At 43.7% G+C, this 22,679-nt stretch overlaps 1 protein-coding gene across 29 annotated transcripts in view; it reads right to left on the reverse strand.

Moving 5' to 3' along the window:
• Positions 1 to 22,679, reverse strand: part of GLIS3 (GLIS family zinc finger 3) — a 545,819-nt gene that overhangs the window by 215,488 nt on the left and 307,652 nt on the right. The window lies entirely within an intron of this gene.

Raw genomic sequence — 22,679 nt, forward strand, 5'->3', positions numbered from 1 at the left:
ACATTTGCACAGCTTCCTTAATCCTTATTTCTTAAAGGTGTGGGCCCGGCCTTTGCATGCATTAAACGTGATGCAGACAGGTGTCCCCATGAGTAGAAACATCAGGAAGACAATACCCTGGGCTCCCTCCTCACTCTGCTCACCTGCTCTTCCTGCCCTGTGCTCTCCAGGGCAGCCCCACGCACCCCACGCACTCAGCTGAGGAGCTGCCTGATGAGCCCCCATCTTCTCTTGCTGGGAGCCGCTGGGTAAGGCCAGAGAGCCCACCACAACACTGGGAGCCATTTCTCTCTTACAAATTTGGGGAAGACAGAAAAAGGAAAAGCAGGGTAACTTGGGCTGGGCACCAGACCTTACTCTCATCCTGCCTTTTTGGGGAGATTTTAGGAAAGATCATCTTAAAGGACCTTTTCACAACCAGGGTGCTTTTACTACACATCACCTGCTTACTATGGGCTTTGACAGGCCACCTTGTTATCGCTGTAGACAGTCCAGCATCCTCACCCAGAAAGGTATTTCTGTATCTATAAAAACTGGCTCTGAGGAGTAGCATTCAAGGGCTTGACTGAAAGATAAAGGAGTTTTTCCTAGCTGGCCACCACAGTATTATTTCACCACTGAAAGGCAAACAGAGAGGTACCCAAACTCCTGTTTTTCCCTCCTCCAAGCAATGCATTACCCTGACTTACTAACTACAGAAAGAAGTCCATGCTTCTCTCCCTCGAGCAGTCGGTCTGCCACAGGTCTGTTGCCTACAGAATACAGCACTTCTCACAACCACAGGATAGCAACACCAGAGGGAGGCTTCTGATTGCCAGGTTTAACGCCCTCAACTTTCCAGACCAGAATGGTGAAGGCAGAACAAGTGAAGCGACTTGTCTAAGGTCACACCACCAGGTAGTGCCAGAGCTTGGACTAAAGCCCACTTTTGGCTTCTAAGTGGCTCATTCCCACTAGATCACCAAAGACATATTTGTTTTCTTCCAAAATCTGTCCAAACAGCTTCTGCCAGCGTCATAGAAGCATGTCTGTGAGAAGCTGTGAGAAGCTGACTCTGCAAAGCCAGTGGGCAGAGAGCAAACATAAGGACAGTCCATCTCTGAACTGTTTGGGAAGATCTGTGTGTCAAGAGGCAAGACAAGGGCAGGCAGCCCTGCTTCCAGGATTCCAAGCAGCAGATAACAGAGACCTCCTGCTAAATCAAGTGACACCCTCTGATCACCTGCAGAAAAGCCCTCTGCACAACCCTGGAACTTAACTGACCAAATATGTATCCACTAATAGTTTCTTTATTTCCAGATGCATAATCACTTTAAGTGGGAGATATAAATAGGGACATGTGAGTTGGCCTTGGTCTTCAAAGAATGAAACTTCTAGAGCAATATAATCATGTTTTAAATGACATGTTCAAATCATAAAATTAAAAAATTCACTCTTTGAAAATGGTTGTTGGGTTTCTAAGTTAACCCCCCCCAAATCTATATAATGAAATATTAGAATGTGATACATTTGCAGTGAAAATAAATCCCCACTGATGGCATATCACCAAAGCGGGGAAATCTAAAAACAATAAAACCAAATAAAAGATATTTCCCTAAAATCTGTGATGCTTTATAAATGGAGAAAGACAGAATCAATGGATGAGGATTGGGAAAGCATGTGAAATTTCTGGATGGAAATTATGAGCATTCGCGAAGTGGGCCAGGGTCACGAATGATGGAAAAACACCATGGGAAGACAAACAGGTGAGGAAACAAGGATGCTGGGTGAGTACCTCTGGGTCTGTCATTGGGTAGTGCTGTTGACTGGGGACAGTGGAGCCACTGCTCCTCAGGTAAGGACGGGTGACGTGAGGGTCCTTAGCAAGGGCTCTCAAAGGTGCTTTGTGGTCCAGGGGCATCATCATCATTTGGGAACTTCTTAGACATGCAAATATCCAGTCCCAGTGACTGCACTTTAAAGCACTGATTCTCGAATCTGGTTGCACATTGGGATCCCTGGGAAGCTTTAAAAGATCCTGATGGTGCTTCTACACGCCCCCCACTCCTGCAAGATTAATTTGACATTGGGGCATGGCCAGGGTATCAGGATTTTTAAAGCTCCCAGATGTTCATAATATGTAACATTTGGGAACCAATGCCTGAAAGAGTTTCAATCACATTCTGCTCCCAATTTAGAAAGACTTCTTCTGGATCCTCTCCTCATGGGTCCGTGACTCAGTTGTGCTTCATAACCTGGTTATCGCTAGGAAACGCAGGCCAGTTAGGATCTGCTCCCCACAGGCAGTAATTGTCAACTGGGGACAGTTTTACCCCCAGGAGAGGTCTGGCAATGCCTGGGACACTTCTGGTCATCAAAAGAACAGTAGATGAATTTCACTACTGATGTCCAGTGAGGAGAGGCCACGAAGACTGCCAACATCCTACACTGCACAAGACAGCCCAAGTTCTGGAGTAGAACTGTTCTCTGTTGAGAACTGTTCTTCTCAATCCATTTTAGCTTTTTCACCTTAGGCTGGGCAGAAGAGAGGATGGGTCTGTCCCACAACACACCCATTTTGACTCCCTTTGGCCTTACCAATGCCCCCTTTCTTGTGTGGGTGCTTGTGTGAGGTTATCAGGTGTCTATTCGACTGTTAATAAAATAGTCCTTCATTTTTCTGTTTGAATATGGTGCTTTTTGTATATGCTGTCAGTCAGGATCCCTAGAAGGAAGAAAGGACAAATAGATGGATCTGGATGCCAAAATCTCACCTGACATCCTAGCAATTCCCACAACCATGACTCTTTATTTGCAACTATCCAAGATATTGGATATCCAAAATTTATCAAGCCCAAAGGTAGGTAGGTAGAATAGAGACGTGAAATGGAAACAGGGACAGACGTGGACCAAACCCCAGCTTTCTACATGCAAACAGATGCTATGAGAGTCCAGGACATGTCTGCTGTGAGCAATCAACTCGGCTAAGGAGCCTGCCACTTACTTGTCTGTTTTTATTTTGTCTAAAAAAAAAAAAAAAAAAAAATGAGTAGAGCATAAAACCTCTCACCATCTACTCCCTGTTTTAGCCCCAAATCTTCAACATCCACTGTTCCAAGATTTCCACACTGATTCAGAGCAATTTATGTCGGCCCAGGTGTTTAAAGTTCCAGGTTGAAACATTTGGTTAATTAACATCATGCTGCAAACACTCAAAATCACTTCAGCTGCCACTAGAACAGAACAAAACTACTAAAAACAAAAACTGTAGGGAAAATACAAACAAATGGTGGTATTCTGTGAAAAACAATATATGATTTTAGCAACAATAAAAGCTGCGAGAATTTTCTTGAATTAATACAGTGTTCCTGAAAAAATGCTTTTCTAAAAGAAATTCTCTTGACTTTCAGTAGAGATTTGAAAGTACACATTTATAAGGAGGATGCAGCTATGTGCCAGGATGCCGAATCATTAGTACTTTCTTGAAAAGTGGTATATGAGAAAGCAGTGAAAACCTCAAGAGTGGCAATTTTGGAAATATCAAAAGAAATGGTCATTCTTCTATTAAGTATCCAAAATGGCTTTTCTTTCCCAGTTTCGGGGCCACAATGCTCTCAGCTTCGGTCCTCCATACTCTCAGGCCCCCAGCTCCCACCCACCCCACCCCATCCCATCCCATCCCATCCTACCCCAGGGCCCAGGTTAATTCCTGCATCTTAATTCTTATAAACACCCATTTGTGCCTTTCTTTCCAATCACTTTCAGTAAAACATCACTTCTTTGGAAAGGGGCCTGGGGTGATTCGGTCAGAATTAATTTCTTTTAAAGTATGAACTGTAGACAGTTGAGAAAAGAAAGGCAGCTTTCTTCGTTTTGAGCCAAAGGTCAGGGTGAGGTACACTGAGTTTTTTGTGTCTTCTTTTCCAAGTATGAGGAGGGTGAGGAGGGTGGGGAACAGGCCTGGCTTGTGCCTTGGGTGGACTCCCGGGTGGTGTCCAGGTGTGGCTGGTCTGAGGCCAGTGGGAGGCTGAGGCTGCACACGGTCAGTCTGCAGGAAGGGTTGGTTGGGTGGGGGTGGGCACCACAGAAGATCCTAAGGAAGGAGACTGCCAAGCCCACAGGTGGGTCTCGAGCAATGCCTTGGTCGCTGGAGGGCTGGGAAGGTGTGGTCTTGAGCACTGTATTTCCTGTGTTACTCAGACTGCTCCCAGGAAAACATTTCTCACCCCGCAAGCCCTGGCCACCGTAGATTTGTGCGTGGAGCCCAAACGAATAATGGGAAAGATGTCTTCCCTCCATGTTTGAGCCACTGGGAACCCACACAGCACCTCCTCAGGAGAATGTAACCAACTAACACAGAAGGGAGACGAGTACCTCATTTAAGACGTGAACAAGATGCAGCTCCAATTCACCTGTGGTTCCAGAAACACAATATAAAACTAGTGGGTCAGCGGCAGGAAGAGACCTTCTCCTTGACCAAAATTCACGTGGGCTCCTCCCAGCCCTCTTCCCAATGAGGCCTCCTGCTGGCTCTCCCCTTGGCTTGTCTCACCCACCACAGCAAGAATCCCTCCATCCTCAGTGCCTCCTCTGACAATCTTCCATCTACTGGCCCCTGGATCCTGTTCCATGGCCCTGAATTCCCATGTTCTTATATTTGGACTTGAGCCTACTTCTACACTGGCATCTTCTCCTCAGTTGTAATAATCACTGAGTAAAATCCAGCTCTTGTATTCTCTGACGGGGCTCCCAGGTGAAGCAGCGGTGGGAGTGGCAGAATCGAGCTCCTGGAGGCCCGGCCAGCACCCACTGCCACCTGGTGTCCCCAACACTGAGGGGCGGCAAGCCAGGGATGGTTGAAAGCAATACCCTTTCGAATCCCACAGAAGCTGGGAGACCTCCAGGGCACGCCCAGCAGCAAGGATGGGAGGGATGGTTCTACGCAAGAGGCAAAGGGAGCTACAGGGGAAGAAAGAGTAAGAGTCTTTGAAACAGTGTGTAGCTCCCCACTCTCCTGCAAAACGTCCCACTTTGCATCCCCTTGTACCAAGTTCTATGAGCTGGGCATACAGTGTTTATGCATAGGATTCTATAGATCTATCCAAAGACTGTGGGAGAATGAAATAAACCTTTCCCTTAGGAAAACACCACCTAGTCTTTCCTTGGTCTCTCATAGCTTCTCCCTGGGTTTTTATCTTCTGCTCCTGTTTGCCTGGCCTTAGTCTTGTTTTCAATTAAGATGCTTCAGAGAGAAAGACTCTGATTGGTCCATCTCATCCTTGTGTGGGAAGAGCTTTCTGCTGGCCAGCCCAACATGAGTGTCATCCAGTCAGCTATTCTGAGCCTGGGTCAAGTGGAGGGAAACATGGTGGTCCAGATGGGGTGAAGTTATCCTCAGAAAGAGACTGTGGCTTTTTTTTTTTTTCAAAGATTTTATTTATTTATTCATGAGAGACAGAGAGAGAGAGAGAGAGAGGCAGAGACACAGGCAGAGGGAGAAGCAGGCTCCATGCAGGGAGCCTGATGTGGGACTCGATCCCAGGTCTCCAGAATCACGCCCTGGGCTGAAGGCAGCGCTAAACCGTTGAGCCACCCAGGCTGCCGAGACTGTGGCTTATGTTGTGATTGCTCACAATATTGTCAAAAAGTTAGATGTTAGCAAGTTTTCTCATATCTGTTTGAAGAAAAGCAAAGCCCTGAGAAATGTTCAGTTCTACTAGGACAAATACAGATGACTTAATTATTTAATTATTTAACTATCTCTAAATTATTGCAGACACCATCTTAAAAGTGCCCCCTAGACAAGAGAATAGGTCAGAAATAGATCAGAGGGGTGCCTGGGTGGATCAGTCAGTTAAGCGTCTGACTTGGGTTCAGGTCATGACCTCTGGGTCATGGGGTCCTGGGATTCAGGCCCATGTCAGGTTTCCCACTCATTGGGAAGTCTGCTTCTCCCTTCCTTTCTGCCCCTCCCCGCTGCTCATACTCTCTCTCTCAAATAAATAAATAAAATCTTAAAAACACACACACACACACACACACACACACAAAAACAGGCCACAATGTGCCATAAGTGAGGCAGAGTTTTAACTGAGAAAGACTAGGAAATGTGAATTCTGAAGTCAAGGAAGAGTGACTACCTTGTTTGGTATCACAACAGTAAAAGAAAAGGCAAAAAAGACCTGAGTAGAATTAATTAATTAATTAATTAATTGTGAACTGGGCTCCAGGGGCAGGGGAGAAAAAAGGAAAAGAAAAGGAGCTGGGTCTATTCTGGCATAGAGCTGCTACCATGGTTGCTGGACTGCCCAGTGCCCAGAGTTGCCATAGATTTTCCAATTCCAAGTCCTGGCCATTTCTAGATTATTTCACATTTCTAAGGAATAATTTTTGCTAGTCTTGTCCCCCGCATCCTTATAAGAAGCTCTATTACTTGAAGACACATGCTTGCAAATGAAAGAACCCAATGACACACTGGACTTTATATATTTAATATAACTAGCAAGATGCATGAAGATGGAAGTATTCTGTTTTTTTTTTTTTTTTTTTTTTTTGTTGTTGTTCTTTTTTTTTTTTTTTTAGCTATAAAATTGAGGGTTTTTTTCTTCCGCACATGCAATGTAACAACTTGGAAAAGGTAGTAAGTTCTGGTCTCAACAGCCAAGGCCTGGGAAAAAAATGAGACAGCAGGCTTAAGGTATAATTAAACATAGACTCAGAATCACAGCCTAGATATTCAAGTCCCAGTAGTAGAGACCGTTAGTGCTCTTGTGCCGTCAGAGATTTTTGAGTAATCATGGAAAATGGAAGATGTGCCAAAGGCTGGGGGACTGGCAAATGTCATTCATGTTTTCAAAATGAAGAAGGAGGTAGATTCAAAAATTATATAGAGGTCACCTTGGGAGATCTTGGGGAAAATCAGAAATGGTTTATCAAAAGGATTTTTCATGGGTAGCCAGAAAAACAAACTGTAATCACCAAGAGGTAGCAAAATTGCACTCAGAATTGGCCATATCTGCCTAAACTCATTTTTCCCTTTGATTATACCAAAATATAGACTTCAACAATGCATTTTACAAGGTCTTCTATGATAGTCTTATAAATTATGGGGTAAGGAGGTAAAACTTGTCATAAGCCATTCTCAAAGGTGACATCCACCTCAAAAGAGTTTTCTAGCAGCATGCCACAGGACTCTGTCCTTGCCCTGTCCAGCCTAACATTTTTCTATGAACTTGAGTAAAGAGAGTAACAGTAAGGCATATGCTTATTTAGTCTTTAGATGTCACAGTGGTGAAAAATGTAGCAAATACACAGAATGGCATGGTATGGAGCCAGAGAGGTTTCACAGACATAAGAGATGGGTTAGGTCTAGCCAGATGTAATGTTCTCTACTTGGGTCCAAATAAGCAACTACATCAGTAGAGGGCTGCCTGGCTTAAGCCACAGCATACAAAAGTACTATTTTCATCAAAATACAGCCAAATTTAATTCAGGATGGGTCAAGGTCGTCAAGAGAGCTAATAAGGTAAGTTGCATTTAATGTGCATATGGTTTCTAGAATCAGGTAACAAACCCTTTCTATGCTAGATCATACCTGGAATATCCCTTTCAATTCTAGTGATGTATTTTTTGAGGACTTTGCATTTACTGGAACATATTTAGAGCACAGCTACCAGGATTGTGCAGGAACTCTAAATTGTACTTATGCAGGATGTTTGAATGAACTAGGTATGTTCCCGTGGCAAGCATGGGTGGGGAGACATGGCTATTTGTCTTGAAATTAATGAAAGGTTTTCTTTTTTTTTTTTTTAATGAAAGGTTTTCATGTAGAAAAGAAGCAATACTCTGTCTAGGTTCTCCAAGGGGAAAAATTAAGGATTAAGCTATAGAGGATATTTTTATTGTGAAAATAAAATAGGTTGCCTGGGCAGGTGTTCAAAGGCCCAGTAACCACTGCTAGGCAAGCTACAGAGAAGCGTCAGCTTTAGAATGGGTAGGTAGACTGGGTAATCCTTTAAGGTCCTTTTAAATCTCAATAGTCTATGCTTTTCTAAAATAGTATTTTTTTTAGTCTAATAATTCCAGTTCTGGTTGTCATTTCACTAAAATCTGCTTTGCTCTCAACTACAAACAGACTCAACTCCACACCCTTAAACCTGCCACATAAAGACCTCTAGCAGCGGGCTTCATTTGCCTTTCATTTAGTTTCACAAATATTTCCTGAGGTCCTACTATCTACTCCAGGCACTATGCCAGGAGAAAGAGATGTAAAAACGACTAATACACGATCCATGGCTTCAAGGAGCTCACATCCTAGGGGGAGGAAGAACTTTAATCTGATGTTGTCAGCGTGGAAGAAGAGTGGGTTCAGTGTGACCTCCTGAGAGCACAGGAGAGGGGTCCCCCAGCTCAGCCAGGGAAGGCATTGTGGACAGCCTGAACCTGGCACTCTGACCCCACAGCCACATCCTGGTCCTCTCTGTATACTCTTGCTATTACGTGGCAAGGTACCTCCAAGTAGTTTAGACAAGGCCAGTGAACTTCTTTGAGATGAACTCTGCTGGGACAGGAGGGCTGCAAGCAGAACTCTACTTTCCCATCCTCATACACTCACGAAGGGATTCCCAAGGCCCTCCTTAGGAGAGCTTTTCCACAGAAGGATTCTGGTCCTTTCCTTGGGGAAGAAGAGGGACCGATGCTGAAGCTCATCTGACACCCAAAGAAGCTGGTTAACCAGAGGGTCAGCCATCCCCTCCACAACCAGAGCTGCCATCTGGCAGACCCAGGAAGGGTGTCTGTTTTCTACTTCCAACTTTTCCAGCAGTCTCCAGGAGGGAAGCCTGGGTAAGACTCAAGATTTAGGCAGTGAGGGAAGGGACCCCATTGTGCTCTCCAATATCACCTGTGACCACAGAAACCTAAATAAAGCAGATGCTTTGTCCCATTTGCCTCAGTTCTGTGTGTTCACATTGAATTCAGCCAAACCCTAAAAACGAGGGGTTAGCAGTAACATTTGAGCATCAAATCCTCCTCTGACCCTCTAGCAAATTCTATTGTGAAGGGCATGTCAGAGTTAAAGCAGAATGCAACATTTAAGCTAAACCACAGAAAGCAAACACAGTTTTTAAATTCAGAATGACATTCATGAGGATCAAGAGAAGAAAAATGTATTTAGAAGAAGATGTAAAGGTACAAATCCAGCTGTGAGATGGCTCATGCACTGTGAGGGATCCTGCTGAAAACATATTTCCCCGTGGATCCACTTAAACAGTCCACCCTAAATGCTGATATTATATGGGGCTATCATGTAGTCACGCCATGGCTCAGTATGTGCATAATATAATGTAAGCCACTCTCACAAATAGAAGAAAGGTCTGCACCGTCAGAAGCAGCTTGCTTAACCACATTATGTTATTCAACTGTGTGCTTATTTTTAAATTCTATTAAATCACTCTGAAGGCAATGACCTAATAGAAGGAGAAGCATCTCTTCACGGAGTACATGAAAGCTTCTTTTACGATGAGGATCAAAAGGTGGCAGCATCTCTTCCAGCACTGAAGTCCTCACCTAAAGATGGTGATCAGATGTCCTAGCTGCGAACTTTCTCAATAATTTCACCCCTTCCCAAAGCCATCCCTCCAGCCACCCATCACACAGCGAGACCTGGCCTGTACCCCTATTCAGACACGTACTCACCAACAACTTTTTTGTTACTTCCAACATTTTCACATTTTTCTGGAAATAGAAGCATAGGCTTCCTAAAAAAAAAAAAAACAACTTTGGAGCACCAGTGACTTTCCTGCATTCTTTGGAATAGTCATCAACAGGTAATAAGATAGAGTTCAGAGCAGGCTATGCCACAAATAGTATTGGGTTCCTGGTGTAGTCAGTAGGCTTCTATCTGTACTAAATGTCACAGGCACAGAGATTATTACTGAGGACAAATGGCAGGATACTAACTAGTTCAGATAAACACCAAGGATGTCTGAGCAAATTCTCACACAAGCATGCCAGTCAAGAAACAAACATCTAACAACCACCACCACCACCATCAACAGCTGCCCTAGCTGCCAGATAGGCTCCATCTTGATAGGACTGCTTCAGAAGTCTGGGATACAGAGAAATTCCCAGAGCAGCTCATGTACTGGTTGTTGAAATACTCACATGACACCACACTGGTTGGTATATAACCACTGTCCTGATACCTAAGTTCTCCTTCTACTAGCCCGGCCACCTGGGCTCCTCTGTGGAATCCAACCTACCACTTTCCCCACAGGACAACTGCTAAGGAATGAAAGCCTGGCACAAATGGCTTGTCCAGGACCCTGCTCCAGCAATGTTGCTGGCATTCTGACTTATCAGTGCTCATGCCAGGCCAGCTATTCAAGACTGTGACTGCCACCAATGCTCAGAGCCCAGTGACACTAGTAGGAGGATCCTGTGCTGAGCCCATTTTAACAATCTGACTCTTTCCCTCATTCTCTTTCGTACCTATCTCTCCACTTCAAGCACACATATGCACACCTAACAATAGGTTCTCTGCATAAGAATCCTCTGAGGAATGTCTTCAGATCATAGACTATTATGTCTCTATACAGAAAAAGCTCTGGTGGGTCAGGCATCTTTATGACTTTCATACCTTTCTTGCAGGATGCAAAGGGTGACATTAGTGGTGACTTTTTTCAATCTTCAAATACTAGTGTCCACTGAAAGTCACTAACATCTCTTTTATTGGGCTGGTGAGGCTCTCACTCCTACACCCAATCAGAGACGGGCCTCCATGTAAGAGAGGATAAAGAGAATAAGCCTTCACACCTGCAGATGAAACCCTAAACCTACCATTGGGGTCCTTGTAGTTAGGGGAAGCTGAAAGTTTCACAATAAACTACAAAGATTTAGTTTTCCTTCTGTTTGAGAACAATAAACTCCTTCTGGTGAATGTGAGATCCTAGGCAAGTAATTACTACTCAGGCACACGTTTCAGAGAACTGCCTGAAAGCATCCATTGATAATCTCCGGTGAGGCCTAAATTTTCCCTCTACTCCCAGTCCCAAAAGAAACTGGGTCAAAATGAAAACAGACAATGGGCCTCAAACAGAACAGACTGAGCGTCTCTTCTCTCACGTGTTTATAAGGGAATTCAAACATTACTTAAGCAAGACATAGCAATGCTTATTTGTAACATTGAGTATAGAAGGAAAAGTGTCTGTGGCAGAAGTAAGGGTAGGGTAGGAAGCTGACACAAGTGGCTGGATAGAGAGAACTTATATGAATCCCAACATTTTCTTTTTTTTTTTTTTAAGATTTATTTATTTATTCATGAGAGACGGGCGGGGGGGAGGGGCCAGAGACACAGGCAGAGGGACAAGCAGGCTCTCTACAGGGAGCCCGATGCGGGACTCGATCCCAGGACTCCAGGATCACACCCTAAGCTAAAGGCAGACACTCAACCGCTGAGCCACCCAGGCGTCCCAACATTTGCTAACCTAGTCTCATGGAGTACTTTATATCTAAGCCTAAACATATCAAAATCCACCTCTTCAAAGATATAACTAGAAATACATCCACCTCCTAATAGCTGTATATCAGAGCAATTGATAGAAGAAACAAAATAAGCCTAGCAAGCATTTTTTTTCAATGTCACTCAAAGAACGAATAGAGTCATATTGACTCAAGACATTAAATAAATATTACTTGAGAAATAACTTTTTTTTAAAGATTTTATTTATTCATGAGAGACACAGAGAGAGAGAGGCAGAGACATAGGCAGAGGGAGAAGCAGGCGCCACACAGGGAGCCCAATGTGGGACTCGATCCTGGGACTCCAGGATCAGGTCCTGAACCGAAGGCAGGAGCCAAACCGCTGAGCCACCCAGGGATCCCTGAGAAATAACTTTTTAAAAAAGAATACAGCAATCATTCTCACCAAAGGTTTAAGAACTTTTTAGACATCATCAGTAATTTTTCTGGGCTTCAGAATGTATCCCCATTTTGAGAAACGTCAGATGGATGACATACCAGACCCAATAAAACATATGGGACTACTGCTGTGGCTAATATTTTAAAGTCTGATCAAAGGGGTTTATTTTCCCCCATGTGTATTTACTTTATGTAACAGACTTGAAGAAGGTATTAATTTTTACAGATAATAGATACAGATATATAGATAGATATAGATATAGATATAGATATAGATGAATTGAAATGACAAGCTAGGGGCACTAGTTAGCCCTAAAACTTGGCCTTCTGGATGCCAGCCTGGTATTCTCACCCTGACTCTGTGCCACTTCTAGCTATTGTCACGTCTTCAACATAATCTTTGGGGACTTGTCCAAACTTTCTCTACCTGTGTGTGTGTGTGTGTGTGTGTGTGTGTGTGTTGTTTTTTTTTTTTTTTTTTTTTTAGTAGGCTCCATGCCTAGCGTGGAGCCCAAAGCAGCACTTGAACTCATGACCCTGAGATCAGGACCTGAGTTGAGATCAAGAGTCAGACACTCAACCAACTGAGCTACCAGGCACCCCATCTCCACCTGTTTTAATTCCAAGGTTGGTGCTCTTGATAAGGACTACCACTCCCTCTCCACTCATCCCTAGAGACTTCTCTTTTCACTAAGATCCCAGGAGTGGTCAACAAGTTCACAGGTAAGAATGTTCTACAGAACATACAGAAACAGAGATGAGAATACATCAGTGGGAGGTCCATGTATGAAACACATCCTGTTCACTTGCAAATACTTTAGAGCTTTAAAGAATGGATTCATTGGAGAGATGTGCACACCTACATATTTGCACACCTGTATTTATATTCAGTTCTATTTTGATAAGTCCCTGAAAGCCCCATTTCAGAGGGTGTGGGCTTAAATAAACACCAAATAAAACTTTTCCTCCCTGAAGTAAAGGGCTAGACAGTATACAATTAGTTTTCAGGATGTTTTTCAAGTGTATAAAAATGTCTCTCAGTCTGGACTGATGTCAAACATCACATATGGGTTTAATTTTTTTTTTATCTATGGTAAAATGCTCATAATATTTTAACCATTTTAAAGTGTTCAATTTATTGGTATTAAGTACATTCACAGTGTGTGCAATCATTACCACTATCTAGTTCTGGAATATTTTCATTCCCCCGAAAGGAAACCCCACAGCCATGAGCAGGCACTCCCATCCTCCACTCTCCTCAGCCCCTAGTCAAGCACTAATTTACTATCTGCCACTGTGGACTGACCTCTTCTGGACATACCACATAAGCTGAATCAGACAATGTGTGGCCTTTTGTGTATGGCTTCTTTCAAGTGTTTCCAAGGTTCATCCATGTGGTGCCATCTAATAATCCTTTTTAGGATTAACTGAATACTATTCCAGTTTGGTTTATTACCACATTTGCTTTATCCATTCATCTACTGATAGACATTTGGGTGGTTTTATCCTAAGATTTTATTTATGTATTGGAGACAGTACGTATGCACATGTGCACATGAGTAGCAGGGAGGGGGAGAAAGAGAAGCAGACTCCCCGCTGAGCAGGGAGCCCATCAATCCCAAGACCCCAGGATCATGACCTGAGCTGAAGGCAGATGCTTCACTGAATGAGCCACACAGGCACCCTGATATTTAGATTCTTTCCACCTTTTGGTTACTGTTGAGTAGTGTTAATGAACACTCATAAAGCTTTTGTTTTCAATTCTTTAGGGTATATACCTAGGAGTGGAACTGCTGGGGCATTGGATAATTCTATGTTTAACTTATTGAGAAACCACCGAACTGTATTTCTCAAGGGCTGCTCCATCTTACATTTGCATTTATTTTGTTACTACTATTAAATAACATGAGTGGCCAGTGCAGGAACAAGCAATCGTGGCTGGCTCCTCCATCCACTCCAGGCTCCGCTCACTGGATATCCCCTTGGACAGAGCCCTATGGTCACCCAAACTGAAACAGCTTCTCTTCTCCATCCCCAGGCATTTCCAGGCTCCCATCCTGTTTCACCCTCCCTCATAGCACTTTCAGATTCTCTGCAATGAGAAATCTATTCATGTGCTTGTTAATTCCTACCTCCCTTTGTTAGATATAAATTCCATGAGAGCAGAATGCTTCTTGTCTTGTTCACCATTCTAACCCCAGTGCCCAATGCAGTGCCGGGGCCCAGAGCAGACATCTCTCTTGAGTAGATAAATGTCTGAATAGTGCTCAGAGCTAAAAAGAATTTCTACAACAGGGCCAGATTCTGTGTCTATTAATTTTCTTTCTTCACAAGGAAGACAAAAGTCTGGATAGCAACAGGCTCGAAAGCCCAAAAAAGAGAAAGGAATATGGCCCCAAAGGCCACCCCATTAACAACACCGGTGACCAACTGCAGACTGCTTAAATTTTAATTGTGCGTTTAAGGCTCTGCCTTTCCTTCTAGACCAGTCAAGACTGCAATTGGTTGTTTTTGTTCCTGAGGTAAAGCAAAGGAGCTCACTAAAGGTCCTTAAGGTAGGTTTGCTTCAGGCTTTCATTTTGTTTTGTTCTGTTGTTTATCAGATAGAAGCTTCCAAGCACTTACTCTTAAGGTCAAAGCAAAAAGTCAAGTTATCTCCAGGATCCTTCAACTTGTACATGTTCACTCCTACCCAGCTTGGGTCCTCTCCACAAGGGCCAGATTCTGGTCTCTTGAATGAGAGATAAAGAGGAACAAAGACAAAATGTTTGATTTGAGCACAAAGCCATCTAAAGATCTGAGTCCTGCCTTTAGGAGATGGAAACACCAGGGCTCAGAGAGGTTACACTGCTTACTCACAGTCACAGAGCTCCCTGGTGGCAGAGCAAGGAACCCGTCTATGGGCACCAGCAGAACACCAGTTCCACTGCATCTTCTGTGGTCACTGCCCCATTTCAGAACAGACCAGTGGTGGCAGGGGGCTCAGCAGATGTTCCCACAATTCCACAGCCTTGCCACATTTCCAGGCTCTCAAAGGCACAGGGTAAACCTGTTTTCCCATCCTCTGAGGAACCACCTGAGTTTAAGGGCTGACAATAAGCACCTTGGTTAAAGTCACATGCGGAAGTGTTCCAGAGTAAAGTCAACAGTAGAGACCGTGGGTTCTGCAGGTGCAGAGATGGCTATCTATGGAAGGAGGAGGCAAATGCAGGCCTCATCAAGAGCTCAGCTGAATCAGATCACATGGCATGTTGGTGACAGAGCTGCCTCTGTGGTAGTTCAAAGTCTGAAGACTGAATCTTCTCTGGTCCTAGACCTTGGCTCATTTAGTCATTTCCTCTACAGACCTGTGCTGCTTCTCAGAGTAAATAAATAAATAGCACATCACAGAGAGCCAAACAAGGACATTTTGAAACCAGGGTAGGTTTTTTGAAAATCGTGTTTTGTATGTGGATGTGTGTGTGTGTTTTCTTGACCAAAACATCTGAAAAACCAGCAGTTTTCGACACCTAGCTCCTAGGCACACCTGACCACTATGGGCTTTCAGGGTTTAGAAGATTCTATTTTGTATTTTTTTTTTTTACTTATTTATTTGAAAGAGAGAGAGAGAGAGAGAAGGAGCAGGGGGAGAGGCAGAGGGAGAAGAAGACTCCCCGCTGAGCAGCGAGCCCATCTCGGGGCTCAATCCCAGGACCCCAGGATCATGACCTGAGCCAAAGAAAGATGCTTAACCAACTGAGCCACCCAGGCACCCCAATATTCCATTTTTTTCAAGTGAAGATGCATAATGGCTCAAATGGTAGGCTCCCAAGGCTGTTTCCATAAGAGCTACTGATTAATCTTTCTGGGATTTATAAAGGATCACCCTAACATTGGTATCTATGGCTTTTTTTTTTAAAGATTTTATTTATCTATTTAGAGATAGAGAGAGAGCATGTGCATGCACCAGCAGGGGGAGGGGCAGAGAGAGAGAGAGAGAGAGAGAGAGAGAGAGATTCAAAAGCAAACTCTGAGCCAAGCACAGAGCCCGACGTGGGGCCTGATCCCAGGACCCCAGGACCATGACATGAGCCAAAATCAATAATCAGACACTCAACCAACTCAGCCACCCAGGCACCCCTAATATCTAGGGCTTTTAAAAAATGATGATGCTACCTTAATTTTTTAAATTCTATTTTCCTTTCTTCCTGGTCTGGTGGGGAAGGGGGGAAAAAGAAGGTGATGTCAGATAGGCTTCATCTTTCTCCCTTCCATTCCTTCTGTGTCCTAGACCAAGAATGAACAGTACAACTGGGGCTTCCTGCTTCTTAGCATATGGAGTTGTCATCCTTGACATCAACAGGCTTGGCAGGGGCCTCTGTGTTCTCTTTGCTGAGTTGTTCTGAGAAATGTAGCCACAAATGTCAAGTCTGACTAAGCAGAATTTGGCCTCACATTACTCTAAATTTCAGGTAAAATGAAACCCAGGCACCTCTGTGCACCCCTGTTCCTGATCTGAGAGTTGAATCTGTCCTGGGCACCTTCCACACACCAAATTCGGGGGCAGTCTGGGGTGGATTCAAGATGATTGAGACAGAGTAACTGGCTCTCAGGGCTTACAATCTTGAGATACACCAGCGCTTAAAATATGTAATTACAAGACAGGGAAGGCTCAATGTTAAACCTTAGAGGAAGGCTTGCAGAACCTTCCCACAAAGCTCAACATGGAATTGTAAGCAGACATGTTGCTCTGTGGGATGTTCAGAGGCCTGCTGAAGATGTGAGAAGTGGTAGTGCTAGCATTGCCACAGACGGGCCCTAGTGATTGGATTTGAGGCAGAATGCAGAGAACCTTTCATTTTCTCTGGAGCAACAACAGTAAGCCGGCTTGTGTTCCAGCACTGAGTGATTTTAAACAGCAGAACAGCAGCCAGCCTGCAGCTTTCTTGGGGGGAGTAAGTAGACCCACAGATGGTCTGGCTTTTGTAACAGAGGACTCCTCTTCCTTCTCAAGGACACTTCTTTTGCAGGTAAAATTGGGTGAAAATGAACACAGAGGGCACTGCCAAGGAAGAGAAGTCTACATTCTGGAGAGAGTGAGCAGGCAAAGGAAACCCTCCTCCCCTGACATCTAGGAGAATGGGGAAGGGGTGAGAGGATGACTGAGGACCAGGTGCCACTAATGCTACATCCTGCCGAAGCAGCTATGTTCACTTCTGTCACGATCTTCATCCAGCCCCTACGTTGGCCCTGATTATACGGACCCCAGACTGGCTCAGGAGGGAAACCTGGAGCACCAGATGGGCAGCAAGTGAGGCTCATAGTGGCAGTTCTCATAGCACGGGGCCCTGAAAAGGGCAAAGAATCTCTACTGTATCTCCAAGATCTCCTCCAGCTCAGAGAACCTGTATGTATTCCAGGTCTAACCTTGAAGGCCTGGGAAGCCGACTGTCCTCCCGGGGATTTTTTTCCTATTTCACTGTCATAGCATAAACTCCCCAGGGATGCAGCTTCAAATATATGACTCCTTTTTAAGTTACTAGCTCTAAGGGTGGCTGAGATGGGTACCATCTGCTCACAAGATTTCCTTTAAATGGTTAAAGATCTCCTCCATCTCACTGAGAACTGAGGATTTAAGAAGAGACAAACTGAATAAAATTCAACCTAAGATTCAAATGCCAGTGTCTCAGGAGACTTTCTATAGATCCAGGTTTCTGGGAGCAAAATAAAAGCTGGAGAGAGAGGGAGTGTGAGGGGAAGGAAGAAAACAGGAAAGGGAGGAGGGAGGGAAGATACAGGGCTATGAGGTCAAGTGGGCACTCACACACACAAAGACGAATTAGATCTATACAGGAAAGAAAAGTCTTAATGGATAGGGAAAAGGAAGTTGGTGAAAGCAGCTACTACTTGCCTAAATAGTGTCTTGAGCAGAAGAAAGACATTCTTTTTCCTTGAGACACTTTTTTCGCCACGTGCCAGGAAAAACAAAACAAAACAAAATACCATAATCATCATCTAAATCTAAGATGATTCAGAAAGGGAATGGCGTTCCCTTGAATTGTGCAGCATACAACCTGCGCAGCTTCACATTCTGACCATATATCCTTAATAATTAAGCTCCTAAACTTCATCTCCTTTACCACCATGATTCTAGAATATCTAGATAAGTAGCTTTATGAAAGATCAGCAGTATCCTAAGGAACCAGAAGCTGAGATCATCCTAATTGCAGGGCTGGCTTCAAGGGCATGCAAGCTGTGTAGTCACACAGGGCTCTGCCCTAAAAAGGGCTCCACACTTAGTTTCACCTTCTGCTGTTACCATCTTAAAATTCTTAATAATTTTTAAACAAGGGGCTCCATATTTTTATTTTGCAATGGGCCCTGCAAACTATAGAACTGGCCCTCAGAATTTTCTCTGGTTGGGCCCCTCCCCAAGAAAAGCATCTAATAAAGATATAATGCTTTTATTCTAAAGAGCTGAATAGGAAAGTACAAAAATGGGTGACAAAGACCAATTTTAAACTGGATAATCCCAGATAAATAGAGAGAAGCACTTTTTCCATTTCCTGGAAAAGGCTTAAGTTGAGCAGGCATTTGGGGTCTGTTTCAGACTCATTATTTGTCCTTCACTGAAAGGCACAACATAAAGTCACATCTTGTGTGAACCGGTTCACTCCTCTTCAAATGAAAGAAAATTGAAAAAGAAATAAAAAAAAGAAAGAAAGGTCAAACTGACTTCCTAGGGAAGAGAAGAATGCAGCTTGGAAAAAAAATAGTTTACTCAACTTTTTCAATGATACGAAAAGGACCTTTTGACACTTCTTGGCAAAGATGTGACAGTACTTCTAATGCTATAACAAAAAGGTGGGGGGCAGGAGGGGGAGTCTTCATCAAGAAAACTTCAGAAAAGAGGTCCTGATGATGGGCTTACAAAAAACGCATGCCCCTGGCTATGAAACTTCATCTCTATTACATGTTTAAAAAAAAAAAAAGCTGTAAAGAACATATAATATTCTCAAAATATCTATTGATCTTTATCTCTATCCTGGGCTTTGGAACTCAGACATTTTCTTGTGGTGCATCTGCCCTTTTGAATGAGTGACGTCTCCAAAGCTGAGGAATAAAAGACATTGATGTGTGCTTTGCACAGAATCACAGACATGCCTACTCCTAGGGCAAAGGAAGTGAGTCCGGGATTTTGCTGTGAGCCTAGCTTCTTGGACCACTGATTTGTCCAGCCAGCCCAGAAATTGCTTTGCTTTCTTTTCCTTTCTTTTCCTTTGTTTCTATGTTTTTCATAATTAACAACTAGGAGTCACACATTACTACTAGGGACAGTTAAGTAGACTTTGCTCTCATGTAAGAAGTCCCACCTCTCCAAATAGTGTCTTTCTTTCCCTACTGATCTTGGACTTTCTAGACTCTTTGGACTCAATTTGAAAAAAAAAAAAAAAACCACCAAAAAACAAAACCAGAAAAAATTCCCATCTCTGCTGAAATTTCACACCTTCTCCCGCATGTCATCCATTGATCCTTGAATATGCTTAGCATAATCACTTAACTCCTGCCTTATAAATTCCAAATTCGGACCCACTCTGTGTCTACTTTTGTAATCAACTATTTCTTCTCCTGCACAAGAATCACATTCACTTGTTTCTTCATAGATCTCACAACTTATTTTGTGGTGAACATTTTGTATCAAAGAACAACAGAGACTGAATTAATAATATTTAAGCACAGAAAAGGACTTACTCCTTTGGTAAGGTCACTGTTGGGGAGAGGGGCACAGAGTCAGTTATCCACAGCTGATCTGGGTCTACATTTACTGCAGCTTTAGTTAGATTCAAATTCACCCCTGGCTTTAATAGAGGTGGGATTAGGCCTTTCTTTTAGCAGGACTGGAGATCTGAGCACTGATGAGATTCCTTTGCTTTATGGCTAAACCCCCGGTTTTCCAAACTGGGGTATGTCTTTCTCAGCTTGAAATCCCGCCAGGCATATTTTTTTGGGTCATTAAGAAATTCTCTTCTTTCACAGTTACAGCTCCTGGCTTTTTGTACCCCTGTATATCTTCCTGCCCTGCTCTGGATGCCCTCCACCTTTGGATGGTGACTCTGGAATGCCATGACAGAATTGCTCTCGGCTCTCCTGACCTGTTCCCAGTGAGCCTTCACCAGGCCATTACCTAGCTCTGGGGAAATGCACACATGCCTTAAATGGAACCTCTAAGAGCTTCTCTGCCCTCCTCTTAGCCTTCTGCCTACAATTCCTGTACACTTGGTGAAAAGGCCCATGGCAAAGACCCAAAGGGTAGAGCTAGCTTGCCTTGTGACTGGGGAATCCTTGGCTTCCTAAACCCCAGCCAATACGTGCCACCCAAAGTTAGCTAAAAGTTGGGCTAGTTTCTTTTCACTCTGGCTGTGACAGATTCCTCCTCTTCCTACCACTCTGCCAGGGATGAAAGCAGCCCTGAGATTCTTCTTTCCGAGGAAGGACTTGCCACTTTCTGAAATTTAATTTATGTATATTTCTTTGTGTCCTTGGCTCTCTCACTGGTTTAAAAACATCTATGATTCTGTTGCTTGTTCTCATTACTAGAGTAGGTGTGAAGGCCTCTTGTAATTTTCTACATATGAACCAGAACCTTCCTCTTAAGGTTATGTTGAATTCTAGATGCATCCTTCCCCCAGGCCCTTAGGCTCCTGGCCAAGCTGGCCAGCTCCTTTGAGCTCATTTGCCAGCCTCCCCCACAACTGCCAATAGCATGCACCAGACACTTTGCTGAAGATGTCCCGTCAGGCTGCCAGCTTGGAAACTCCAGCCTACCTGAAGCTCTCAGCTAATGGAACTTACACATCTCACTTTATTTCATTCTCAGCTCTCCAAGACTAAGTGCCTATACTCGGTCTCTCATTTCTGTCTTCACTTCAACTTACCAATTTAACAAACATTGTCTTTTTAGCTACAAACCTGGTTCCTGATTCTCTTCCCATCCGATCTCTTCCTTATTACCTTGGTCCCTCTCAGTGAGATCTAATGCTTGGCCCTTCCACCTGGGAGTGCTCCCCCAACCCAGCTCACTAATAGGCAGCATTTCTCCTCTGTAAGTCAACCAGCCTCTGCCCTGGAATCAAAAGTCTCAACCTGCTGACAGATACGGATCTTATACCCTACCTCACCTCTGCCTATGGGTTCTCTCAATACAGACCCCACCTAACAGTCCCTACATTTTGGCCTACCCCTGGTATGCTTCAGATACAGTTTCTGCTTCCATCTTCTAGCTCAGTTAGACTTGCACACCACCTTCTGTCTGTCTGCTTTATGATGGCTGCTGCTCAGCTGTTAATATCACATTGCGATATAAGAAGAGTATGGAAAATAAGGATGACTTTCCATTCCAGACTTGGCAATTCACATAAGTAGCCACAGAATGGTTTCATTGGACCCTTTAATGTCTTATGTTTAATTGTAGTAAAGATTGAACTACACAGCATATATTTCAGTATCGTTTAGTTTAAAAATGAGATGCCAGCAGTTCTTTTGGAAGCCTCACATTTGCATGACAGTCTGTAAAATAACTGAATTATCAAAAGGAAAGCCGGTATCATGATATCCTTGAATGGTTTTCTAGAGGAAGAAAGCAACATGTTATTCTTTCGATAAGCTTGTGCAATTCTATGAAGAATTATGCTAGAAAGCCACAAATGAGAGCTAATTATGCTAGAAATCTGCCACTACACGTTTCACTTCGGTTTATCAAAGATCGGGGTATCCCAAGACAGACACCTCGGCCTGGGACAGCTGAACTGCTTGAATGCAGGTGTAAAGATAAGGGGCATGAGCGGTGGGGAAGGCTGTTGAGCCCTCCCAGTCCTCACTTCCCTGGCTGTCCCACGACCCCTCCCTGTCATGATTTCATGGCCACAACGTGCACGCTGAGTTCCATCCTTGCCTTCCCACACGAAGTAGCCAGGCTAACACTGTCTGCCCAGGACTGTGTGTTCTTTGATCCAATGGAGTGCCACAAATGATATGTGGCCCCTATGGCTTAGCGAACACCTTCACTTAGGAGACAAAAAAAAAAAAAGGCAGTTAAAGACAAAAATCTTCATGATGCTGGAGGAGGTGTTCCTTGAGGAGTCCTCGCTAGTTTCCTCATACTGGAACTCCTGGCCGGAGAAGGAGAGCAGTGAAAGGGAAAGAATGTGTTCTCAACTTGTTTTGCTTTTGTGCCAGTTTCTGCCACTCAGTGGGTCGACTTTTCATCATTAAAAATTCCAAGACAGGAATGGAATGAATCCTGGATTAAGATTAAGAAGACTTGGGGTGTAGTCTTAACTAGTTCACTTACTTGTCCTGTGACCTCGGGTGTGCCATTTATCTTTTCCGGACCTGTCCCATTCCCACAAAACAGGGTTAACAACAACGCCTCTGTCTGCTCCCATCACTGCTGGGAAGATTAATTTAGCTGGCGTATGTTAAGAATGCCACGTGTACAGTAAGTCTAGTGTACAAGTGACACAAATTCTTATTGTTATGTTGCCTAAGCACTGGAAATAAACTCATTTACGTCACTTAAATCCTTATCTCACCAGATTAACATACGGATGATTAAGAAACTGAGTTCCATTTCTGGAAAACACAATGCACACACAAAAAAATTATATCTGAGCCAACACCATCTTAGGTCTGTCTAGGAATGCGACATGTATGTTTTACCATATTCCCAGGAGCAAAATGTATGAGACCAGTCATTTCTTATTCTAACTTCTCCTTCTTCTTTATTCCCTACTTACTGAAAT

The sequence above is a fragment of the Canis lupus genome, chromosome 1 (genome assembly GCF_003254725.2).
Source record: "Canis lupus dingo isolate Sandy chromosome 1, ASM325472v2, whole genome shotgun sequence".
NCBI lineage: Eukaryota > Metazoa > Chordata > Mammalia > Carnivora > Canidae > Canis > Canis lupus.